Source organism: Stegostoma tigrinum, chromosome 5 (assembly GCF_030684315.1).
Source record: "Stegostoma tigrinum isolate sSteTig4 chromosome 5, sSteTig4.hap1, whole genome shotgun sequence".
NCBI lineage: Eukaryota > Metazoa > Chordata > Chondrichthyes > Orectolobiformes > Stegostomatidae > Stegostoma > Stegostoma tigrinum.
In genome coordinates, this window is record NC_081358.1 from 36,590,037 (window position 1) to 36,609,809 (window position 19,773).

Consider the following 19,773-nt stretch of genomic DNA (forward strand, 5'->3'; position numbering starts at 1 on the left):
AATATTTTAGAAGGAGTGCAAATATTTTCATCTTTTACTATCAGAAACAGACCAGATCCCGTAACTCTCCGTATTTTAACATTTTCACCTTCTTCCCTTGTCCTACCTGTATAAATCTTACCCACACAGGGGAAATCTTTGAAAAGATCAGGCACTATCTTACTATACAGCCCATGAGAGGGCTGTGCACTTTCCTGCAGCTCCTCGACTTCTCCTGGAATTCACAGACTCAGAGTAATACAGCGCAGAAGCAGGCCTTTTGGCCCAAACAGGCCCATGCTGACCAGGAGGCCTAGTCAGCTATTTTCAATTGTCCGTATTTGGTCCATATCCCTCTAAACCCTTCCCATCCATGTTCCTATATAAATATTTTATTAAATTGTGCACTTGTACCTGCCTCAACCACTTCTTCTGGCAGCTCATTCCATATATGTACCACTTTCTGCATGACGAAGTTGACCCTGAGGTCCTCCTTAATCTTTCCCCTCTCACCTTAAACCTGTACCCTCTACTTTTCAATTTACCATCTCTAGGAAAAACGATTATACGCATTCATCCTTTCTATGCCCCTCATGATTCTATACACCTCAATAATGTCACCTCTCATTTTCCTATGTTCCCAGGAATAAAGTCCTATTCTGTCCAACCTCTCCCTATATGTCAGGCCTACTAGTCTTAACAACATTTTAGTAAATCATCTTTTCACACTTTCGGTTTAACTCTGTCTTTCCTATAACAGGGTGACCAAAACTGAACACAATACTCCAAGTGCAGCCTCACCAATGACTTATACAACTGTAACATAATGTCCCAACTCCTCTACTCGATGCCTCAACCGATGAAGACCACTATGCTAAATGCCTTCTTCACCATCCTATCCACCTGTAACGCTGCTTTCAGTGAATTATGTACTTGTACTCCTAGGTCCTCCTGTTCCACAACACTTCTCAGGACTGTATAAGTCATACCATGGTTTGACTTTCCAAAGTGCGACACCTCACACACATCTGTGTTGAGTTGCATTTGCCAATCCTTAGCTCACCGCCTACCTGATCAACATCTGTAATTATGCTAACCATCTTCACTATCAATGATACCTCCTATTTTTATATCATCCACAAACTTACTAATCATACCTTGTGCACTCACATCCAGAACATTTATGTAAATATTAAATAACAAAGGTCCCAGCACCAACCCGTGGCACACCACTGCTCACAGGCCTCCAGTCAAAGAAACGACCTTCAACCACCACTCTCTGCTTCCTACCATCAAGCTAGTTTCGAATCCAGTTAGCTAGCTCTCTCTGAATCCCACGTGATCTAACTTTTATGACTAACCTGCCTGGGGCCTTGTCTAAGGTCTTACAGAAGTCCATATTCACAATATTCACTGCCCTACCATCATCTGTTCCCTTGGTTACTTCTTTGAAAAACTCTAGAAGATTTGTCAGACATGACCGTCCATGCAAAAATCAATGCTGACTATCCCTAATCAGACATTGACTATCCAAATGTTGGTTGATCCTGTCCCTTGGTATCCTCTCCAATAACTTGCCTACTGCTGATGTCAGGCTTGCTGGCCTGTAGTTCCCTGGCTTATCTTTGCCATATTTCTTAAAACAACAGAACAACATTGGCGAACCTCCAGGTCGTCCAGAACTTCACCAGTGGCTAAAGTTGAAGCAAAAATCTCTGCAAGGGCCTCTGCAATTTCTTCCCTAAACTCCCACATTATCTGAGGATGGACTTAAATCGGCCCAGGGAACTTATCCACCTTGATGTGACCAAAGGCTCCTCTCTAGTAATATGTATGTGGTCTAAAACATCCCACTTGTTTCCCTTATTCCCTTAGCATCCATGATTCGCTCATCAGTAAACACTGAGGAGAAATATTCATTAAAAATCTCCCCCAGTCTCCTCTGGCTCCACACATAGAAGGCCATGCTGATCTTTAAGGGAACCTATTCTCTCCCTAGCCACCCATCTCCCCTTAATATAGCTATAGAACCTTTTGGGATCAACTTTAACCCTATCTACCAGATCCACCTCATGCCCTCTTAAGTGTCCTCCTACACTTTTTATAGTCATCTAAGGAATCATTTGAGCCCAACAGCTTAAATCCAGTTTACGCCACTTTCATTTTCCTGATCAGAGCCTCTATTCCTCGTCAGCCAGCGATCAGTAAACCTACCAGACTTTCCCTTCACCCCAACAGGGACATACAGCACCTAGAATCTTGATATCATACTTTCAAAAGCTTCCCATTTGCCAGCTATTCCTTTTCCTTCAAACAGACCTACCCAACTGAGCTCTGCTAGATTATGTCTAATGGCACCAAAATTGGCCCTGGTCCAGATTAGCACCTTCACTGTGGACCTGTCCTATCGTTTTCCATAACAATGTTAAAATTTGCTACCTTAAGTTATATCATTGGTTTAGCCACTTTTAAAACATCCTTTTTCCCCCGTGCCTTTCTTTGTGACTTTGTGTGTCCCATCTTATTGCAGTGAAAGCACCTGAGGTCTTTCGCTTCCTTTCCACCCTCTTGGGTTTCCTGTTTCACACGTAGTAAACTATTCCCAGTATCATCTAGTTTGTCTTTCAATGAAGGATCTCGCTCTTTCGGAACTTCTATCCCTCACAGAATGGAATTGCTGTCAGAAGCTATATTTCGATTTATGCACTCATGTGTATTTGTGCGTCATCTCCACAGCTCTTTGCGCTGTTTTAACTTTCTGCTCCTCAACATGAGTTATTATCACTTCTGGAAGTGATTGTTTAAACCCCTCCAGCAGAGTAACATCCGTAAGAGCCTCATACATCTTTTCTACCTTTAATGCTTTCATTCATGTATCAAAGCTCCTCGGTTTAATTCTATTTATTTCGATACAAGTCTGACCTGGTTCCTATCTCATATTTCTCAACTGCTGTGTATATGCTCCTGGTACTAATTTGTAGGAACTCAAAATAGCCTGCTTTACTTCTTCATATTCTCCCGACACCATCTCTGAGAGCACTGCACACACCTCACTTGCCCTGCCTATAAACTTGGTCTGAATTAATATTACTCGTACAGTCTCCGGCCAGTTCGACTGTTTAGCCAATTTCTCAAAGGAAATGGAAAAGGCTTCACATCTTTTTCACGAATTTTGGTAATGTTTTGATACATTTTTATAGGTCGCTTTGAGGATTTTGGCTATGATGGGTTTGCTCATCATCACCATACACCTCACTAAGCCTACCTTCTACCTTGATCTCCATCCTTGTACATCTCCGTTCCTGTCTAACTGCCAGCTTCTGAAGTTGAAACCCTCTCTCTATCTCCCTTTCTTCTATCTCATTTTCCCTTTCTTCTGCTATGGCCTTCCACTCCTTGTCTTCTGCCACAGCAATTCTTTCTTTTTGTTCAGCTAAGACTCTGCCTTTCTTTTTGTTTGGTTCGGGATCTTCGTTCCCTTTCTTTGTCCTCTAACTCCAATTATCTAATGTGCAATTTGTTTATTTCTAACTCCACTGCACATGACCGTTTCTCTGATATACCTAAATGCTTGACTAATTCGATTACAATTTCAGCTTTCTTATTATCCCCAGTTAAATTCAATTTTAGCCTGTTTGCTCATTCTACAAGTGTCACCTTTTCTGTCTTTCTAACCTTTCGTAGCAAATTTTGGGAAGCATCTTTGAACCCCAGAACGTCTTTATCAATGTTCAGAACCATTTCCCCACTTTTGATTTAAGCAACAAGCAACTGAAATTAATCTGATTATCCACTTCAACCTTTATTGAAAAATCTAAGACAAATAGTCCTCAAGTCTGTTTAAATCTGCTGGGACCTTTTGTATCCTAAGTCTATTCAAATCTGCCCAGATCCCGGATGGCGAGCCCCCCAGTCTGTTACAAAGCAGAGGTTGACACACACTCCGCCCCACCTCTGAGAACTAAAACCAAAACACCCAAACAGGAATACCCTGCCCTATAATATGTAAAAGGAGTGTGAAAAATGGTGTCACCTGCTTTACAGCAGCTTCTAGTGGTTAAATAAAATGAAGCCCTGACACGCACCTTAAAACCAACAAGTTACAATTTATTTACCTAATTCCAACAGTGAACAAATTAACTGAACTATTAACAAACAAAATAAATCCCATCTAACTAAAATAAACAAAAGAACTGCAGATTCTATAAATCAGGACAAAAGCAGAAGTGGCTGGAAAAGCTCAGCAAGTCTGGTGATCCTTCACTGGACCTGAAACATTAACTCTGATTTTTGCTTCACACATGCTGCGATACCTGCAAACCCCTTCTAACTGTTAATTATTCCTAAATAAAACAAGATTCTAATGGTATGCTGTTCCAATAAAAAGAAGCCCCAATTATATTAAAAAATGTACTTAGTCTCACAAAATTACAGCCAGGTTATGTGTCTTCCGGAATGTTCTGTGCCTTCTCCATCGATTCTTCTGTCAGGAATATTAACCAGTTGTGCTGTGGGTACTGTTGTTATTTAGATGGTGCTTTTTCTAAGACATAGAGGAAGCTGAGAGCCAGTGATTCTCTCTTGAGATCTGAGGCCTGTTAGCTCTGGCAGATGCAGTTAGCTCTGGGGTCTTTGCCCAACTGCCCTCTTCTTTTATTCCCTTGATAATATATCAATATTTCTTACAATAGGATTGTCCTAACTTGTCAAAACCATCAGATTTAATTTGAATTTAAATTTGGTATCTAAGTACCTGGTTCAAGTTAACTGGCTAAATTCAAAAATCTACCGTCTTGGTAGAAAACTGACGTTTGGCCTGCTAACTGTATGGCCTTTCGATACAAATGTTTCACTATGGGCACTATCTGTGTATTTTCAAGCTTCTGCTGATAGACATTCATTTTAAATCTCTAAGCATAGAAAAGACACATCATCTTTTAAAGGAAACCATACAATCCTACTAGCATTTTATCAATGCCAAATTCTAATTTTCTGCCTCCTAATCCACAAGTACTCTACCCAACTTTGCAATAAAAACAGAATTAATGGGACATTTTTTCATACAGAGGCTAGTGCGTGCATGGAGTGAGTTGCCGAAGGAAATAGTGGAGGCTGGTACAATTACAACATTTAAAGGCGTCTGGATGGGTATATGAATAGAAAGGGTTAAGACAGATGAGCCAAATGCTGGCAAATGGGGCTAGGTTAATTTGGGATATCTGGTCGGCCTGGATGAATTGGACCGAAGGGTCTGTTTCCATGCTGTACAGCTCTATGACTCTATGAATGTTATGGGGCCTGCGAATAGTGATTCATCGCCTGTACTATTTCTTATCTCAACCTGAACCGATTCTACATCCTGATTGCTTGAACAAAGATCATCTGAAATCACCAAACTTTTATTATACTTAAATGTTACAGACCCCTTGATATTCAGGACCTAATCATAGAATAGTGCAGTGCAGGAGCAGGCCTTTCAGCCCACCACATCTGTCATGATGATTACACATGGTCTTTATCCCTCTATTCCCTGCCTGTCCATGCATCTGCATGACTCAAACTTTGCAAGCATACGTGCATCTACCACCTCCCCTGGCAGTAGGCTCCAGGCACTTACCATCCTCTTCCGTAAAATACTTTCTTCACACATCTCTTTAAAAGTGAGACGGGAATAGTTTAAACCTACACATTCAGGATTTGACATTTCTACCTTCGGAAAATGACTCTGAATGCCCACACCTTCTACGCCGATCATAATTTTATATACTTCCTTCGGGTCATCCCTCAGCCTCCAATGGTCTAGCGAAATCTACCCAAGTTTGTTCAATCTTTCTTTACCGTCAAGACACTCCAATCCAGACAACCTTCTGCTAAAATAAAAGATAACAAGGCGTAGAGCTGGATGAACACAGCAGGCCGAGCAGCATCAGAGGAGCAGGAAGGCTGATGTTTCGGGCCTAGACCCTTCTTCAAAAGATTTTCTTTGCCCCTCCTGCATTCCTGCATTCGGTCCTTCCCCTTCCCCCCTACAAAACTACATTGCTGGTGACAATCTATAGAATAGGGCTTACAACACATGACCTCCCAAATGCTCTTCCCCTAAACTCCTGTCAATGGGCCATCCAACACATTAATCATTATGAAGCCTGGCCATTCTATGGTTTTCTAAAGAGTTTTCGTTTTGACTTTTAGAAATCTGATTGCACCAATTGTGTTATAGCCACCTCGATTTCAGAATTCATCTTCAGTTCACTGAAAATCCTGTGGACACAGGTACATTGATTAGTCAATCCTCTGATACCAAGTGCTCTACACCTTGTGTGGTTTAAGAATCTGAAAAGAGAGACTCGTAATATTTGGAATATTTACTGAAAATGCTGTAGGGCTGGATCATAACAATGTCTATTGTAGCTATTTGAGAACAAGCCAAAATTCTAACACCAGCTACCGTTAAGAGCGATATGAAACTATTTTCTTCTGATGTAATTTTTATTATACTTTTTACAACTTACCTTCCAAAAATATGACTTTTTCGACTTTGAGTTACTAATAGATCTCCAGATATGTCGCTCTTCAACAAACAAATAACAATTAAAATTGCTCAAAGATTTGTCAATGATGCTCAAGACAAATTAGATCCCAAGGTTCTAGGCCCGAAACATCAGCTTTTGTGCTCCTGAGATGCTGCTTGGCCTGCTGTGTTCATCCAGCTTCACACTTTGTTATCTTAAATCCCAGAGTTATGTCAGGTCTCGTAACAGTTAAAAATGGATTTAATATAAGATCAGTGAAAACTTAAATTTTGACACGGAGATGTGTTTGGAGCAGCGTCACCCACCCTTTCCACGTGGAGCTGCATGCTGGAGAGACAGGAGCAGACAGACTAGACCGGGATGGGGAGGGACTGGGATTAAAGTAAGAAATTGGGATTAACAAACATTAACTTTGTCTTTAATCTCTGGTGGCACATACTCCAAGTTGGTTTTGGCTGAATTCAGAGAAGAGTGACAGAAGTGAGTTGCCTTTTGCACCTCTCTAAAATGGGGGCAGCTTTGCAGAGCGCACAGGACAAAAAAGGTAAGTTTGTGACAGGCCCACTCTCAAACTCCGTTCATACAACATGCCACTCTGCCCTTCCATTCATTACAAATTCTCCAACCGTCACCCGCTAGTGCACCTATCAGTAACAGACGTGAAGGGAGACAGCTTTGGATTGGAAGAGAATCTCCTTTCGGAATCTCCCACTTACTCCTCCTGGGCTTGGAATCCTGGTGATAGCTGGATTGAGCCCCTGAGCATATCACACTGTGATTCACAGGCTGCCTGCTGAACAAGTCTGCCCTAGAACTTTGGCACTGAGGGGACAGGTCAGGGGGAGGGAGACTGGGGGGGGGGGGGGGGGGAATGCATGGGGAGAAAGGCAAATAAATCATAGTACTTTATTAAATTAAATAAACACTTTCCGCTTTCCTTTGCTTTAAGCTTTTGCGGTTATTTCCATAATCCAAGAGGATGAAGGTAAATTCATTTTTATGTTATGGGGCTGGATATAATGAATACAATGGGTTTACAAGTAGAATCCACTTGTCAGTGTACATTTCCCGTCTGTACATGCCTCTGACGACTCTGTGAAGCCAACATTGTAGGGAGTTACGTAATTCCAGGCAGGTATTTCAAACGCTTGTTGATTGAGCAAATTAAACACACTAAGATTTCACGCAATGTGCTGCAAGTTTGGAGTCTTGCCAATCAGCATTACAAAGCCAATCACTTGAATTCTCAGAATTTGACATTTTCTACATTTGTTTTAAATACCAGAAAATAACAGGCAGTATGTCCTTGAATCCAACAATCTTATTTAATTCAGGGGAGGTGATAACCTGGTAGTATTATCGAGGGTCTGTTAACACAGAGACCTAGGTTCAAATCCCACCTAAAATCTGCAAGTAAGAGTCTACTGATGACCATGAATCCATTGTCAATTGTCGCAAAAACCCATCTGGTTCACTAATGTCCTTCAGGGAAGGAAACTGCAGAACTTGTGCGTTCTGGCCTACACGTGACTCTAGACCCACAGCAATGTGTTTGACCCTTAATTGCTGTCTGAGCAATAAGGAATGGGCAATAAATGCCAGCAATACCCTCATCCCGTGAATGAATTTAAAAAATGACTAGTTTTGAGCTTCCAATGGCTGTGATTATAAATGAGTAATTTTCGGTTATAGACAAGTTATTAGCTGTAAAATCAGACATTATGAGACATGCTACCAAAGAAACCATCATTTAAACAAACCAAAAGTTCAAATTGAACCAAGTTTTTTAAAAATCTTGATTAACTTCCACCTATCTGCAGTTTATTCAGCCCCATGACTTCTCTGCTCCACTTTCAAAAACTGTAAATCAGTTACATGGAAGTCATCAGTTCCTGAACTGAATTTTCTGTGACCTATCAGCCTTGGGGCAGACAGCAGAAAAATAAACTCTCTCATTGTAACTAATATTTACTTTTCAAAGCTCAACAGATTGGAAAGCTACATATACTTCCAAGAATCACAGCTGCTTTTGAGATGTTATAAATAAATCTTGTTTACATTTCCTAAGAACCTCAGGTTACACTAAGGGCATACAGTTCAACCACGTGTAAAGAACAATCTTTCATTGTCTTGAACAAGTTACTTTGAATCCTATATAAAGAAATAACTATTTATAATCGCCATAAACACTACAGAACAAAACCAAATAGATCTAGCGGTAATACTGTTTGTCATTGGGTTTAATCACAAAGGCCAAATATCCTCACTTACACATTAAAAGTATCAGAACTTAAAGGCTTTCCCATTGATGGGTACTGGTTTGATTAAGGTGTTATTCGACCAGGATGAAATACAAGAAAGCAATAATAAAAAAATGTTAAAACCATAACAAAATATGCAATGACGCATGCAGATTTTCACGTTCCTTTAGAAAGCATTTGATTATGAAAAGAACAATCTTCAATACATTTTGTATATTTTATTCACGCAGGTGAAGTGGGCATCATTGGCTAGGCTAGTATCAATTGGCCATTCCTGTCTCACCCTTGAGAAAGTGGTGATGAACTGCAACCAGGGGCTAGGCCCAAAACACTGACTCGCCTGCTCCTCCAATGCTGCCTGAACTGCTGTGTTCCTTCAGCTCCACACTGTATTGACTCTAACTCCAGCATGTGCAGTTCTTGCTATCTCCAAGGTTTCTTCCAATTCGTCCCACATATTATTAGGTATAAAAAGAAGTTTCTGCCAATACATAGAGAAAAATTCCTCTGTTCAATATTGCCTAAGGTCAAAAATCACATGACACCAGGTCATAGTCTCAGGTTGATTTGAAGACACAAGCTTTTCGAGCATCTCTCACCCCCACTCCAACATCAACACCTCCACAATGTTGCATAAGAATTGTACACTTCTATTTATTACCCTTCAGCTGGCAAATCTCAGCCAGTAGGTCAGCCGTTAGCACTGCTGCCTCACACCGTCAGGAACCTGGGTCCGATTCCAGCCTCGGGCAACTGTCTGCCTGGGTTTCCTTCGGGTGCTCCAGTTTCTTTCTACATTCCAAAGATGTGCAGGTTAGGTGGATTGTCCATGCTAAATTGCCCGTAGCGTCCAGGGGTGTACAGGTGAGGTGGATTACTGATGGAAAAGGCAGGGTTGCAGGGATAGGGCATGGGGATATGTCTAGGGGCACTCTTTTTGGAGGGTCAGTATATACACAATGGGGTGAATGGCCTGCTTCCACATTATAGGGATTCTACAAATACAAATATCCCACAAGTTCTCAACAGCACTCAAAATATTTTCATACTTAGGAATTCGGTTGATCATTTTCGTAAATAATCTGTCATTCAAATTTTTCAATCCTTAAACACAATAACAGTGCACTCATGATTTATGTGTGATAATGTTTAATAAATACTGAACATCTAATGCAAACTGTTCAAACAGGTTTAGAAAATAACAGGAATTGCTGGAAAAAACGCAGCAGGTCTAGCGGCAATTGTGGAGAGAGGGCAGAGCCAACATTTCAGGTCCAGCAACCCTTCCTCGCTAGTATCTAGAAAAAGGTGATACATATACTGAAGACAGGGGGCTTGGGATGAAGGTTAAAAGGAGTGAGAGAATAGATGGAGACGGAGGCCAGAGGGAGGGAAAGACAGTAGGTGGACAAAGGAATGGATAATGGTAAACCAGGGAAGGAGGAAAACCTGACAATAGGGACTACAAGCAGGTGAAAATGGGTTAGCTGTGCTAAAATACTGAGAGTATGTATCCCTCCATGGGAGAGAATATGACCAGAGGGCACAGTTGTGACAATAAAGGGCTACTAATTTAAGACTGAGAGGAGGAGGAATTTCTTCTTTCAGAGGGTTGAGTGTCTTTGGAACTCCTTGCCTCAGAGAGTGGGCAGGGGGCAGAGAGCTCGTGTATATTTCTTGCTGAGATAGTTTTGTGATCAGTTGGGGAATTAAGGATAATGGGGCAAAAATCAGCAAAGCAGACATGAAAAATGTAAGCGATAGTCAGAGCTGCAGATGCTGGAGAATCTGAGATAACAAGGTGTAGAGTTGGATGAACACAGCAGGCCAAACAGCAAGGCTGATGTTTCAGGCCTAGACCCTTCTTCAGAGAATTCTGAAGGAGGGTGCAGGCCCAAAACGTCAGCTTTCCTGCTTCTGATGCTGCTTGGCTGCTGTGCTCATCCAGCTCTACACCTTATTATCTATGAAAAATGTCGGAACAACCATGATCCTACTGAATGGCACAGCGGCTTGAGGGGCCAAAAGACCTATTGCCGTTCCTTTTTTTTAAATGAGCTTATGAAAAATAGCCCATTGATGCCAAGGCCTGGGGTGTTGGGTTTGGCAAAAGGGCATGGAATGAGATGTTCAGGCTCCAGGAATTAGAGGTTAAACAACAGTCAATGATGTACAAAGTACTGGGTAAATTGAGGCAGCTGAGTGAATTTGGACACAATGTCCTTGAAAGATGGGGTCGCTTTTTAAATTAGTCATTCCCTGGTTTAGTTAAGACAGAATCCATCGCTGTTATTGCATTATATTTCCAGCTACTGCCAGAAGCCAAATAGGCTCTACGGAAAGATGAAACAGAAACAGAAAATAGCTCCAACTTTGGCTTCTTGAAATACAGCACTGAAGACTTTGCTGTCTCTGCAGTGAAATGAGAGAAGTCCCAAAGAAGCTAATGCGTTTGAAGAGAGCCTGAGCAATGCTGTTTCACAGTACTTCAAGGTATGCAACAGAAAAGAAAACATAAATCTTTGAGGAGAATCTGTAGCAAGGAGGAGATACGAGTTGCGGGGAGGAGAAACTGCTGATTGTGATCTGCACTGTTCTTTGATAACATTCATGTGAAGTAAATTTCTATTATCCTTGGCATGTGATGTACTTAGAGTCATGGAGGTATACAGCACGGAAACAGGTGCATCAGTGTAACTCATCCATGCTGACCTTTCGATTAAAGGATCATTTTGTTTAAAAATGTGTAAAAATAAATATATAAAAATGAAAGCTTGTCAGGATGAGATCTAAAGATGACCCACTTCACAACCTCTATTGCGTTAGATCTTGATTTTGTTTTTGTATGCTTCTAGCTCTCCTGCTGTTGTTACTAAATTGCTATCTAAAAAAAGCTGTTATGACATTTTAGTTCCTGGAGTGATTATTGAAAACAAAAACTTCACCTTAATGTGCTTCTAAAGTTAGTAAATTCATTAGCATTCAAAAGCTTCTTTGTTCAGTATAGTATCACTATTTCCAAACAAAAACGGTTTTCAGAATTTCTGGAATGGTGCTGTGGTCAATGTTTTTCAAATTTATTGAATGAATTTGAGAACTATTCACAGGTTGCTCTTGTTTATAGGCCTTGGCCAGGACTTGGGAACTTAAAAATGTAAAATTTAAATTTTAGTAAGTACTATGAAAAGGGGAAAAAAAAGTGACCAAGTGTCCCTTCCTAAAATGAGTTGATTTTTCCTGTTTTGCTGTCTATCAGTTTGACATTCCCAGTTGTATTTCACATTACTCCTAACACACAGCATTTTTTTAAAAATTAATTAACGATACGAGGATGTCACTGGCTAGGCAGCATTTATTGCCCATCCCTAACTGCCCAGAGGGCAGTTCAGAGTCACCCACATTGCTGTGGGTCTGGAATCACATGTAGGCCGGACCGGGTAAGGATGGCAGTTTGCTTACCTAAAGGACATTAGGGAACCAGTTGGGTTTTTCCAACAACTGGCAACGGTCATCATTAGATTTTTAATTTGCAAGTATTATTTTTAAGGAGCTTTTGATTCGGACAGAAAATGATCAAATTAAAGGGAGACAGAGGATAAAGAACGCCTCCTTTCCTAGAAACTCTTAATTAAGCTGTCCCACATTCATTCAGTGATTAACATCGATTTTAACAAGGCCCTAGACATGGTTCCACAATGGTAGACTGGTTAGTAAGTTTAACTCACACTGAATCCAGGAAGAGATAGCCAACTGGATACAAAATTGATTTGACAGTAGAAGATAGAGGATGGTGGTAGATGTTGCTATTTAGACTGGAGGCCTGTAATCAGCAGAGTTCCACAGGGATCGGCACTGAGTCCACTGTTGCAGGTCATTTGTATAAATGATTTGGATAAGAATATAGGAGGTATGTTTAGTAGGTTTGTGGATGATATAGTGGACAGTGAAGAAGGTTATCTAGGAGCACAGAGAGATTTGGACCAGATAGGCCAATAGGCCGAGAAGTGTCAGTTGGAGTTTAAGTTAAGTTGCATTTTGGTGAGACAAACCAGGCCATGACTTACACAGTTACTGGTAGGGCCCTGGGGTGTGTTGTCAAACAGAGAGACCCAAGGGTGCGGGTACATAGTTCATTGAAAGTAGTGTGGTATGTAGACAAGGTGGTGAAGGCGGCATTTGATACGCTTGCCTTCATTAGTCACAGCACTGAGTACGTGAATTGGGGGAATAAGTTGTGCCTGAGCAAGACATTGGGTAAGGCCACTTTTGGAATACTGTGTACAAGTCTGGATGCCCAACTACAGGATGGATGTTGTGAAACGAGAAAGGGTGCAGAAAAAATTTACAAAGTTGTGGCCAGGCTGGGAGGGTTTGAATATAAGTAGAGGCTGGATACGCTGGGACATTTTTCGCTGGGGTTACCTTATCAAGGTTTATAAAATCACAAGGAGCATAGATAAGGTAACCAAGATATTTTACCAAGGGTAGGGGAGTCCAAAACTAGAAGGCATAGTTTTAAGGTGAGAGGGGAAAGATTTAAAAGGGAACCTGATGGGCAACATTTTGACACAGAGGGTGATGCGTGCAATGGAATGAGCTGCCAGAGGAAGTGGTAAAGGTGGGTACAATTACAACATGCACAGGAAAGGGTCAGAGGGATATGGGCCAAACGCAGGCAGACGAGGTGAGTTTAATTTGGGAAACCCATCAGCATGGATGAGTCAGACTGAAGGGTCTGTTTCCACAGCTTATGAGCCTACGACAAGTAAACTGAATATTTCGAACGGGCTTCTGTTTTGTCAGATGCATGACAACAAATTTTAAGTTAAGGGTCAAAAACTCAAAGAACTGCAGTAGCTGGAAATCAGAAACAAACTTAGAAATTGCTGGAAAAGTTCAGCAGGTCTGGCAGCATCTGTGAAGAGGAAGCAAAGGTAACGTTTCCTATACAGTGACGCTTTGTCCGCACTGATTGTAGCTTGGAAAACAATTGGTATTTATGCTAAAGATGGGGTGGGGCATTGAGAGAAGTAAACAAAAGGTAGAGATGGAATCCAGATAGGTCACCTCTACACTGGGGCAACGAAGCACAGACTGGGTAATCGCTTTGCAGAATACCTGCATCCTATCTGCAAAAATGGCCCTGAGCTTCTGATTACCTGCCATTTCAACACACCACCGTGCTCCATGGCTAAAATCTCCATCTCAGGCACACTGGAAGAGCAATACCTCATTTTCTGCTTGGGCACCCTACAACCTTCTGGACTCATTATCTAACAATTTTAGGGCCTAAGCACTTTTCTCCATGACCTCATCCCAACCCAACACTCCAGTTCTTGTCATCAGATGGACTGCTGCCAAAAACAACTCATGGTCACCCATTAACAGTCTCCATTAAAAGCTAATCATTCATCCAGGCTGACCCTTACCCATTCCTTTGACAGTCCAACTGCTTTCCTCTCTCTCCCTGGGGTCCAGCTCCACCAGTTTTTCCAGCAATTCCTGATTTTCATTCAAAGATCGCTAGCAATGCAGAAGTTAAAGTCTTTGCTTTGCAAAAATAAAAAGAGAACGGAGCTCAGCTGCAGGTTCTCAGTATTCCAACAGGGTACATGAGGAACACAAATGCTTATCACAGCTGTTCTGCGAAATTACTGTGCAACAGTTGAACTTCCTGTTTGAATTAGTTTTTAAATCAGCAGCTACAATGGTCTTGCTGACCTGTCAAATACAAACTGTAAAAGGAGACTGTAGTAAAATTGTATGATTAAAATATATTAATTTAAGTATATACACGTATTACTTACAGAACTGGAAAATATCAAACAGTCCCATAACCAACATGAAATTAAGTTCACACGCTTGAAAATGATGCTAAATCCAGTGAACTAAATATATATTTCCTCAAAACTAATATTATCCAGTATCATTCGAAGTATTTACTGAGCCAAATATCCAGCTATGTGTAAAGTTCACTTTTGCGTCCATGCATCTGAATCCTAAGATAATGTTAAACGTTTTGGGCTGTGCTGTCATAAACAAATAAAAACTTCTTCCAATAGATTTCCCTCACAAAGGTAGGTTTTATCAGATGTAATGACAATTAGGATTAAAGGACAACATCATCGGAGATTATGTATACATCATATCACTAGGTCAATTGCTACCATATTGGTAGAATGCGCAACACCCTGAACATCTCCACAGCCAGATAAAAACCAAAAGACCTGCAGATGCTGCAAATCAGGGAAAAATCAGAAGTTGCTGGAAAAGCTCAGCAGATCTGGCAACATCTTTGAAGAAAAAATAATTCAGAGTTAACTTTTCAGGTCTGGTGACTCTTTCTCAGAACTTGTTTCCCCAAAAAACAAAACCACCTTTCGGCTGAAAATAATACGGTTTTAAAAACAGAAGGTGTCACGTAATATCCCAGCTCACTGACGTTCCAGTGTCTCCTGAGAGCTGACGGTTAGGTGCTACACCTGGCTCTACCAGCCACATTGTGTCCTGCCCACTAACTCCTCTGTTTTAACCTTCTCAGTCACAGTGAAATCTATCCATTGCCTAATTACCTATTTTTCTTTCAGCCCTTAACCCTGAACGAACCTTGCATATCTCCAATTCCAGCTTCATACACCCACCTCTATTTGCTTTCAATCATCAAGGCCTTAAAATAACTTCCTCCACAAGCCTCTTCAGCATTCTCTTCTCCCTTGCAACACTTTGAAAGAGCTTTCACTTTGATTAAGCTTTTGGTCATCTGTGTTAATGATTTTAGTCTTTAATGCGGTATCGCTTTTTTGTCCAGTTATGCTTTTGTGAAGTGCCTTGGGATCTTTAACTGCATTAAAAAGGTACAAAATCGATACAAGTTGGTGCTCCACGCCATTGCAATTGTTGAGATTCTTAGATAAACGGAGAGAGAAGCAATCCCAATGTTCCCAAAAATTACCGAGCAAATAGCTTTTATGATGGACTATATTCATTGCTGTATTGTAAGGAAAGATGGCAGTTATATTCACACATCAAAATGCCATGAGCAGCCCCAAAATAAATGACAATGTAATCTGTTCTTGGTGGGGATGGTCTAGGCATACCACAAAGAGAATTTCTTCCTGAAGGATAAATTGCATATATTGCATGGGAACACTTGTAGCAATTATTTAATCTGAGCACATTAATCCAAAGGGGGGAAAAATGTTTGCTCAACTTTATAGCAAAGTATTGTTTCCCACTGCACCTGACAATAGCACATACCTCTGATGTTTAGTTTTACGATTCTCTGTTACTATTTCACCAATAGACCAAGAACATTTTACCCACAAGGCTCCGGTGCTGGCTTCTAGCCTTTCAGGCAGGAAGCAGTGGGAGGGATTAGTTCTGCAGGCTGTATCTCTATATTCCAAGATGGCAGCAGAGTAAGAGACACTTCAGCTGAAGCACCTGTGGCAGTGTCTCAGCCTGGTCACTTGGCAGCCCGTGGTAGTCTTTCAGCCCGGTACGGCCTTCTCTTGGTGAGAGAGTCAGTCCTACCTGGGCATGTTCGGAGGCACTCGGCAGAGATTGGGTAGGTGCCAGCAACCGCAATGGCATCATAGCCCAACGCAGGAAAAGTGAATGGTGACAGAGGCCCTTAGGAATGCGTGGCAGCAATGTTGAGATCAGGGAGCTGAGGTCTCCCGATCAGTGAGGTAAGCGGGCGACTCCAAGGCTATTGAGCTTTTAACTTAATTCCTCTACTTTTCTAGTTCGAGTTAAGAAGGACTTTAATGTTAGCTATTAGCTTATTTCTTTATTTTTCTACTTATTCCATGAAGGCAATGCTTAACTTTTTAAGAGATAGTGAGAACTGCCGATGCTGGAGTCAGAGATAACACAGCATGGAGCTGGAGGAACAGGAAAGCTGGCGTTTCGGGTCGGGACCCTTCTCCAGAAGAACTTTTAACTTTTTAACTGTTTCTCTTACTATTTTGTACCTACGTTTTTTTGTAACTAGGTACCTCTATATCTAAGACGGCGCCACGTGTTGCGACATGATACACTTTTCATTGTACTCCTGTGCTCGAGTACACGTGACAATAAAAATAAAATTTTAAATCTACTTCTGGTTTTCGTTGGACCTAGTAGGACGTACATTTTGGCAGAATGTGTCCATTTCAACAATAATGTATGCATTTCAAAACATTCTGGATGTGGATTACTGACAACCAAGTGGGTAACATGATAACCAGTTATGCACAATTTGAGAAACATTCATCAATGTTCCCTCCTAACTGTTATCAGGTGTGACATTTAGTGTGTAAAGAAGGCAGGCAGACTGGAAAGGGAAATTACACGAGAGAATTCTTATAATACCAGACCAACACAGGTGTGCCTGCAAGTCTTTCCCAATTCAGCTGGAAGATGATACAAATAGATAGCTTTAGACCTAAAATAACAGGTTAAAAGCAACAGTTAAATAATTCCAACTCACCATAAACACAGCAATAGGGAGGCGTTGGATAGCGGCATCCACAGTAGACCTTCAGATTAAGGAGATCTAAACAAAAATACACAAACAAGAACTGTAAAAATATTGCAGTCTATTTACATAATAATTGCATTTATTCACCATCTTTTCCACACTTAATCATTCCAAGGCACTTCACAATACCATTAGTAAACAATACTTCATGTTGGGCCTCACAAGTGAGAACACCTGAAGGTTGCAGGAACAGCAACTCATATTCCACTTGGGAAACCTGCAGCCCAATGGTATCAATGTGGATTTCACAAGCTTCAAAATCTCCCCTTGCCACACTGCATCCCAAAACCAGCACAGCTCATTCCCGCCTCCCTAACCTGTTCTTCCTCTCACTCATCCCTTCCTCCCACCTCAAGCTGCACCTCCATTTCCTACCTACTAACCTCATCCTGCCCCCTTGACCTGTCCGTCCTCCCCGAACTGACCTATCCCCTCCCTACTTCCCCACCCATACTCTCCTCTGCACTGATCATCTCCTCTATCCATCTTCGGTCCGCCTCCCCCTCTCTCCCTATTTATTCCAGAACCCTCTCCCCATCCCCCTTTCTGATGAAGGGTCTAGGCCCGAAACGTCAGCTTTTGTGCTCATCCAGCCTCACACTTTGTTATCTTGGATTAGCAAAAGTTAGCTTTCAGAAACATTTTAGAAGGAGAGTGGGAGCAGGAAAAGAAATGAGAGAGACATGCTAAAGAAACACGTTATTTTCTTGTTAAGTGATGTTCCTTTAAGATCAAAGTGGGTTGGGGGTATTCTGAAAAAGGTTAATTGGCTTCCTGAATATGCCAGAATTAGGTTCCAGGAAATGTTTGCATGACCTGGGGTTGTTCTCATATGGGCGCATAACTAAGAAGCGATGGGTAAATAGAAAGTTGTCTCCAGAGCCTTTGGTTCAGCCCGTGTTTTTTGTTCGGCTGGTTAGAACACACAGAACCTACATCGAGAAAAATGCAAGATTGGCTTGAAATAGAAGAGTTTTCCATTTGGCAATGAATCTTTGAACAGAACCTGATTTTGATGCAGGTCCCTGAGAATAGTGCAAAGACTGATTCTATGTGCGTTATGCTGTTGGAAAGAGCAGAGAATGGAAAACAGGAAGAGAAAGGGGCAGTGGATTGGATAAATCCCACTGCTGCTGTTGGCGTTGCCAGAGTCCACTATACAATTAAAGCAGTTAGAGAAAGGAGTTCTGCATGCACAGGTCTGTCACGACCCAGCAGAGTGAGGCTTTTGGATAGGCACATTGTCAATGGTAATCATGTTCAGTGAGTTCTGATGGAACTTTTATTAATAAGTTATTGAGAAGATTTGTGGCTTGGGTTGTGGATGATGTTGTAAATGTGCTCGCTGAGTCAGTGTTTGGTTGCAGACGTTTCATCCCCATGCTAGGTAATATGGTCAGTGCGTTCCGGTGAAGCTTTGGTGTTCTGTCCCGCTTGTTCGTTATATGCCTCGGTTTGCTGCGGTGGTTGGTATCACTTCTGGTTCTGTTTTTCAGTGGTTTGTATACTGAGGCCAGTTGAATGTGTTTGTTAATGGAGTTCCAGTTGGAATCCTGAAGAGCACTTACATGGAGTTTTCAAAAAGGAATGAATACCCAATACGCCGTTACCTCCGCGACAGACCACAATAAGGTGACACAACATGGCCAGACTCACTAGTCACCCTACTGTACATCAGAGACATATCAGAGATGACCACAAGACTTCTCAGGCCCCTACGTATCAGAGTATCTCACAAACCAACAATCACCCTGCGGCAGCTACTAATGAATGTAAAGGATCCCATACCCACAACCAATAAAACTAACAGAATATATAAAATACAAGAAGGACTGAGAGAGACACTACGTAGGTCAAACTGAAAGAAAAAAGGGCAACATCAAGGGACGTAACCAATTCTCACTTATCTCAAAATACACTGACAAAAAAAAGGACACAAATTCAACTGGGACAACACATGCAAAATGGCACGAGCTGCAGAGACATGCCAGGGAATTCCTGGAGGCCTGGCATTCCGACTGGAACTCCATCAACCAAAACATTGCACTAGACCTGATATGCAAACCACTGAAGGATAAAACCAGAAGTGATACCAACCACCCCAGCAAACTGAGGCATATAAATAACGAGCGGGACAGAACACCAACACTTTACTGGAGATGCACTGACAATGTTGCCTAGCAGGGTGACAAAATGTCTGCAACCAAACACACTGGCTTGGTGAGCAAGTCTACAACCTCACTTGTGATGGAACCCAGAAGCTGAAAGTATTAGATGGGAAGAGTTGGAAAGTCAGAAACTGAACATTTGTGTAGCAAATAATGAATGCCTGCAACTACATGAGGTGTATTTGATTCTTCAATTACTTAAAGTGAAATTTTGTCTCTTTACCTTTATTTGAATATGCATCACCTGCTCATTAATACTTGAACCATTGTTTGTTTGTTGGTTTGTTTCAGTAAAAATATTAAAAGAC

The 19,773-nt window shown here is 41.4% G+C and overlaps 1 protein-coding gene across 14 annotated transcripts in view; it reads right to left on the minus strand.

The window, feature by feature from the left end:
* The window catches only part of fam110b (family with sequence similarity 110 member B), a 155,576-nt gene that overhangs the window by 60,921 nt on the left and 74,882 nt on the right, over positions 1-19,773 (minus strand). For 13 of the 14 annotated variants that reach the window (XM_059645921.1, XM_059645925.1, XM_059645920.1 and 10 more), the window contains exon 2: positions 17,247-17,312. The gene's annotated coding sequence lies outside the window, so the exon portion shown is untranslated. Of the gene's footprint in view, positions 1-9,434; positions 9,566-17,246; positions 17,313-19,773 lie in introns of all 14 variants that reach the window. The other variant, XM_059645917.1, reaches the window with a different exon arrangement.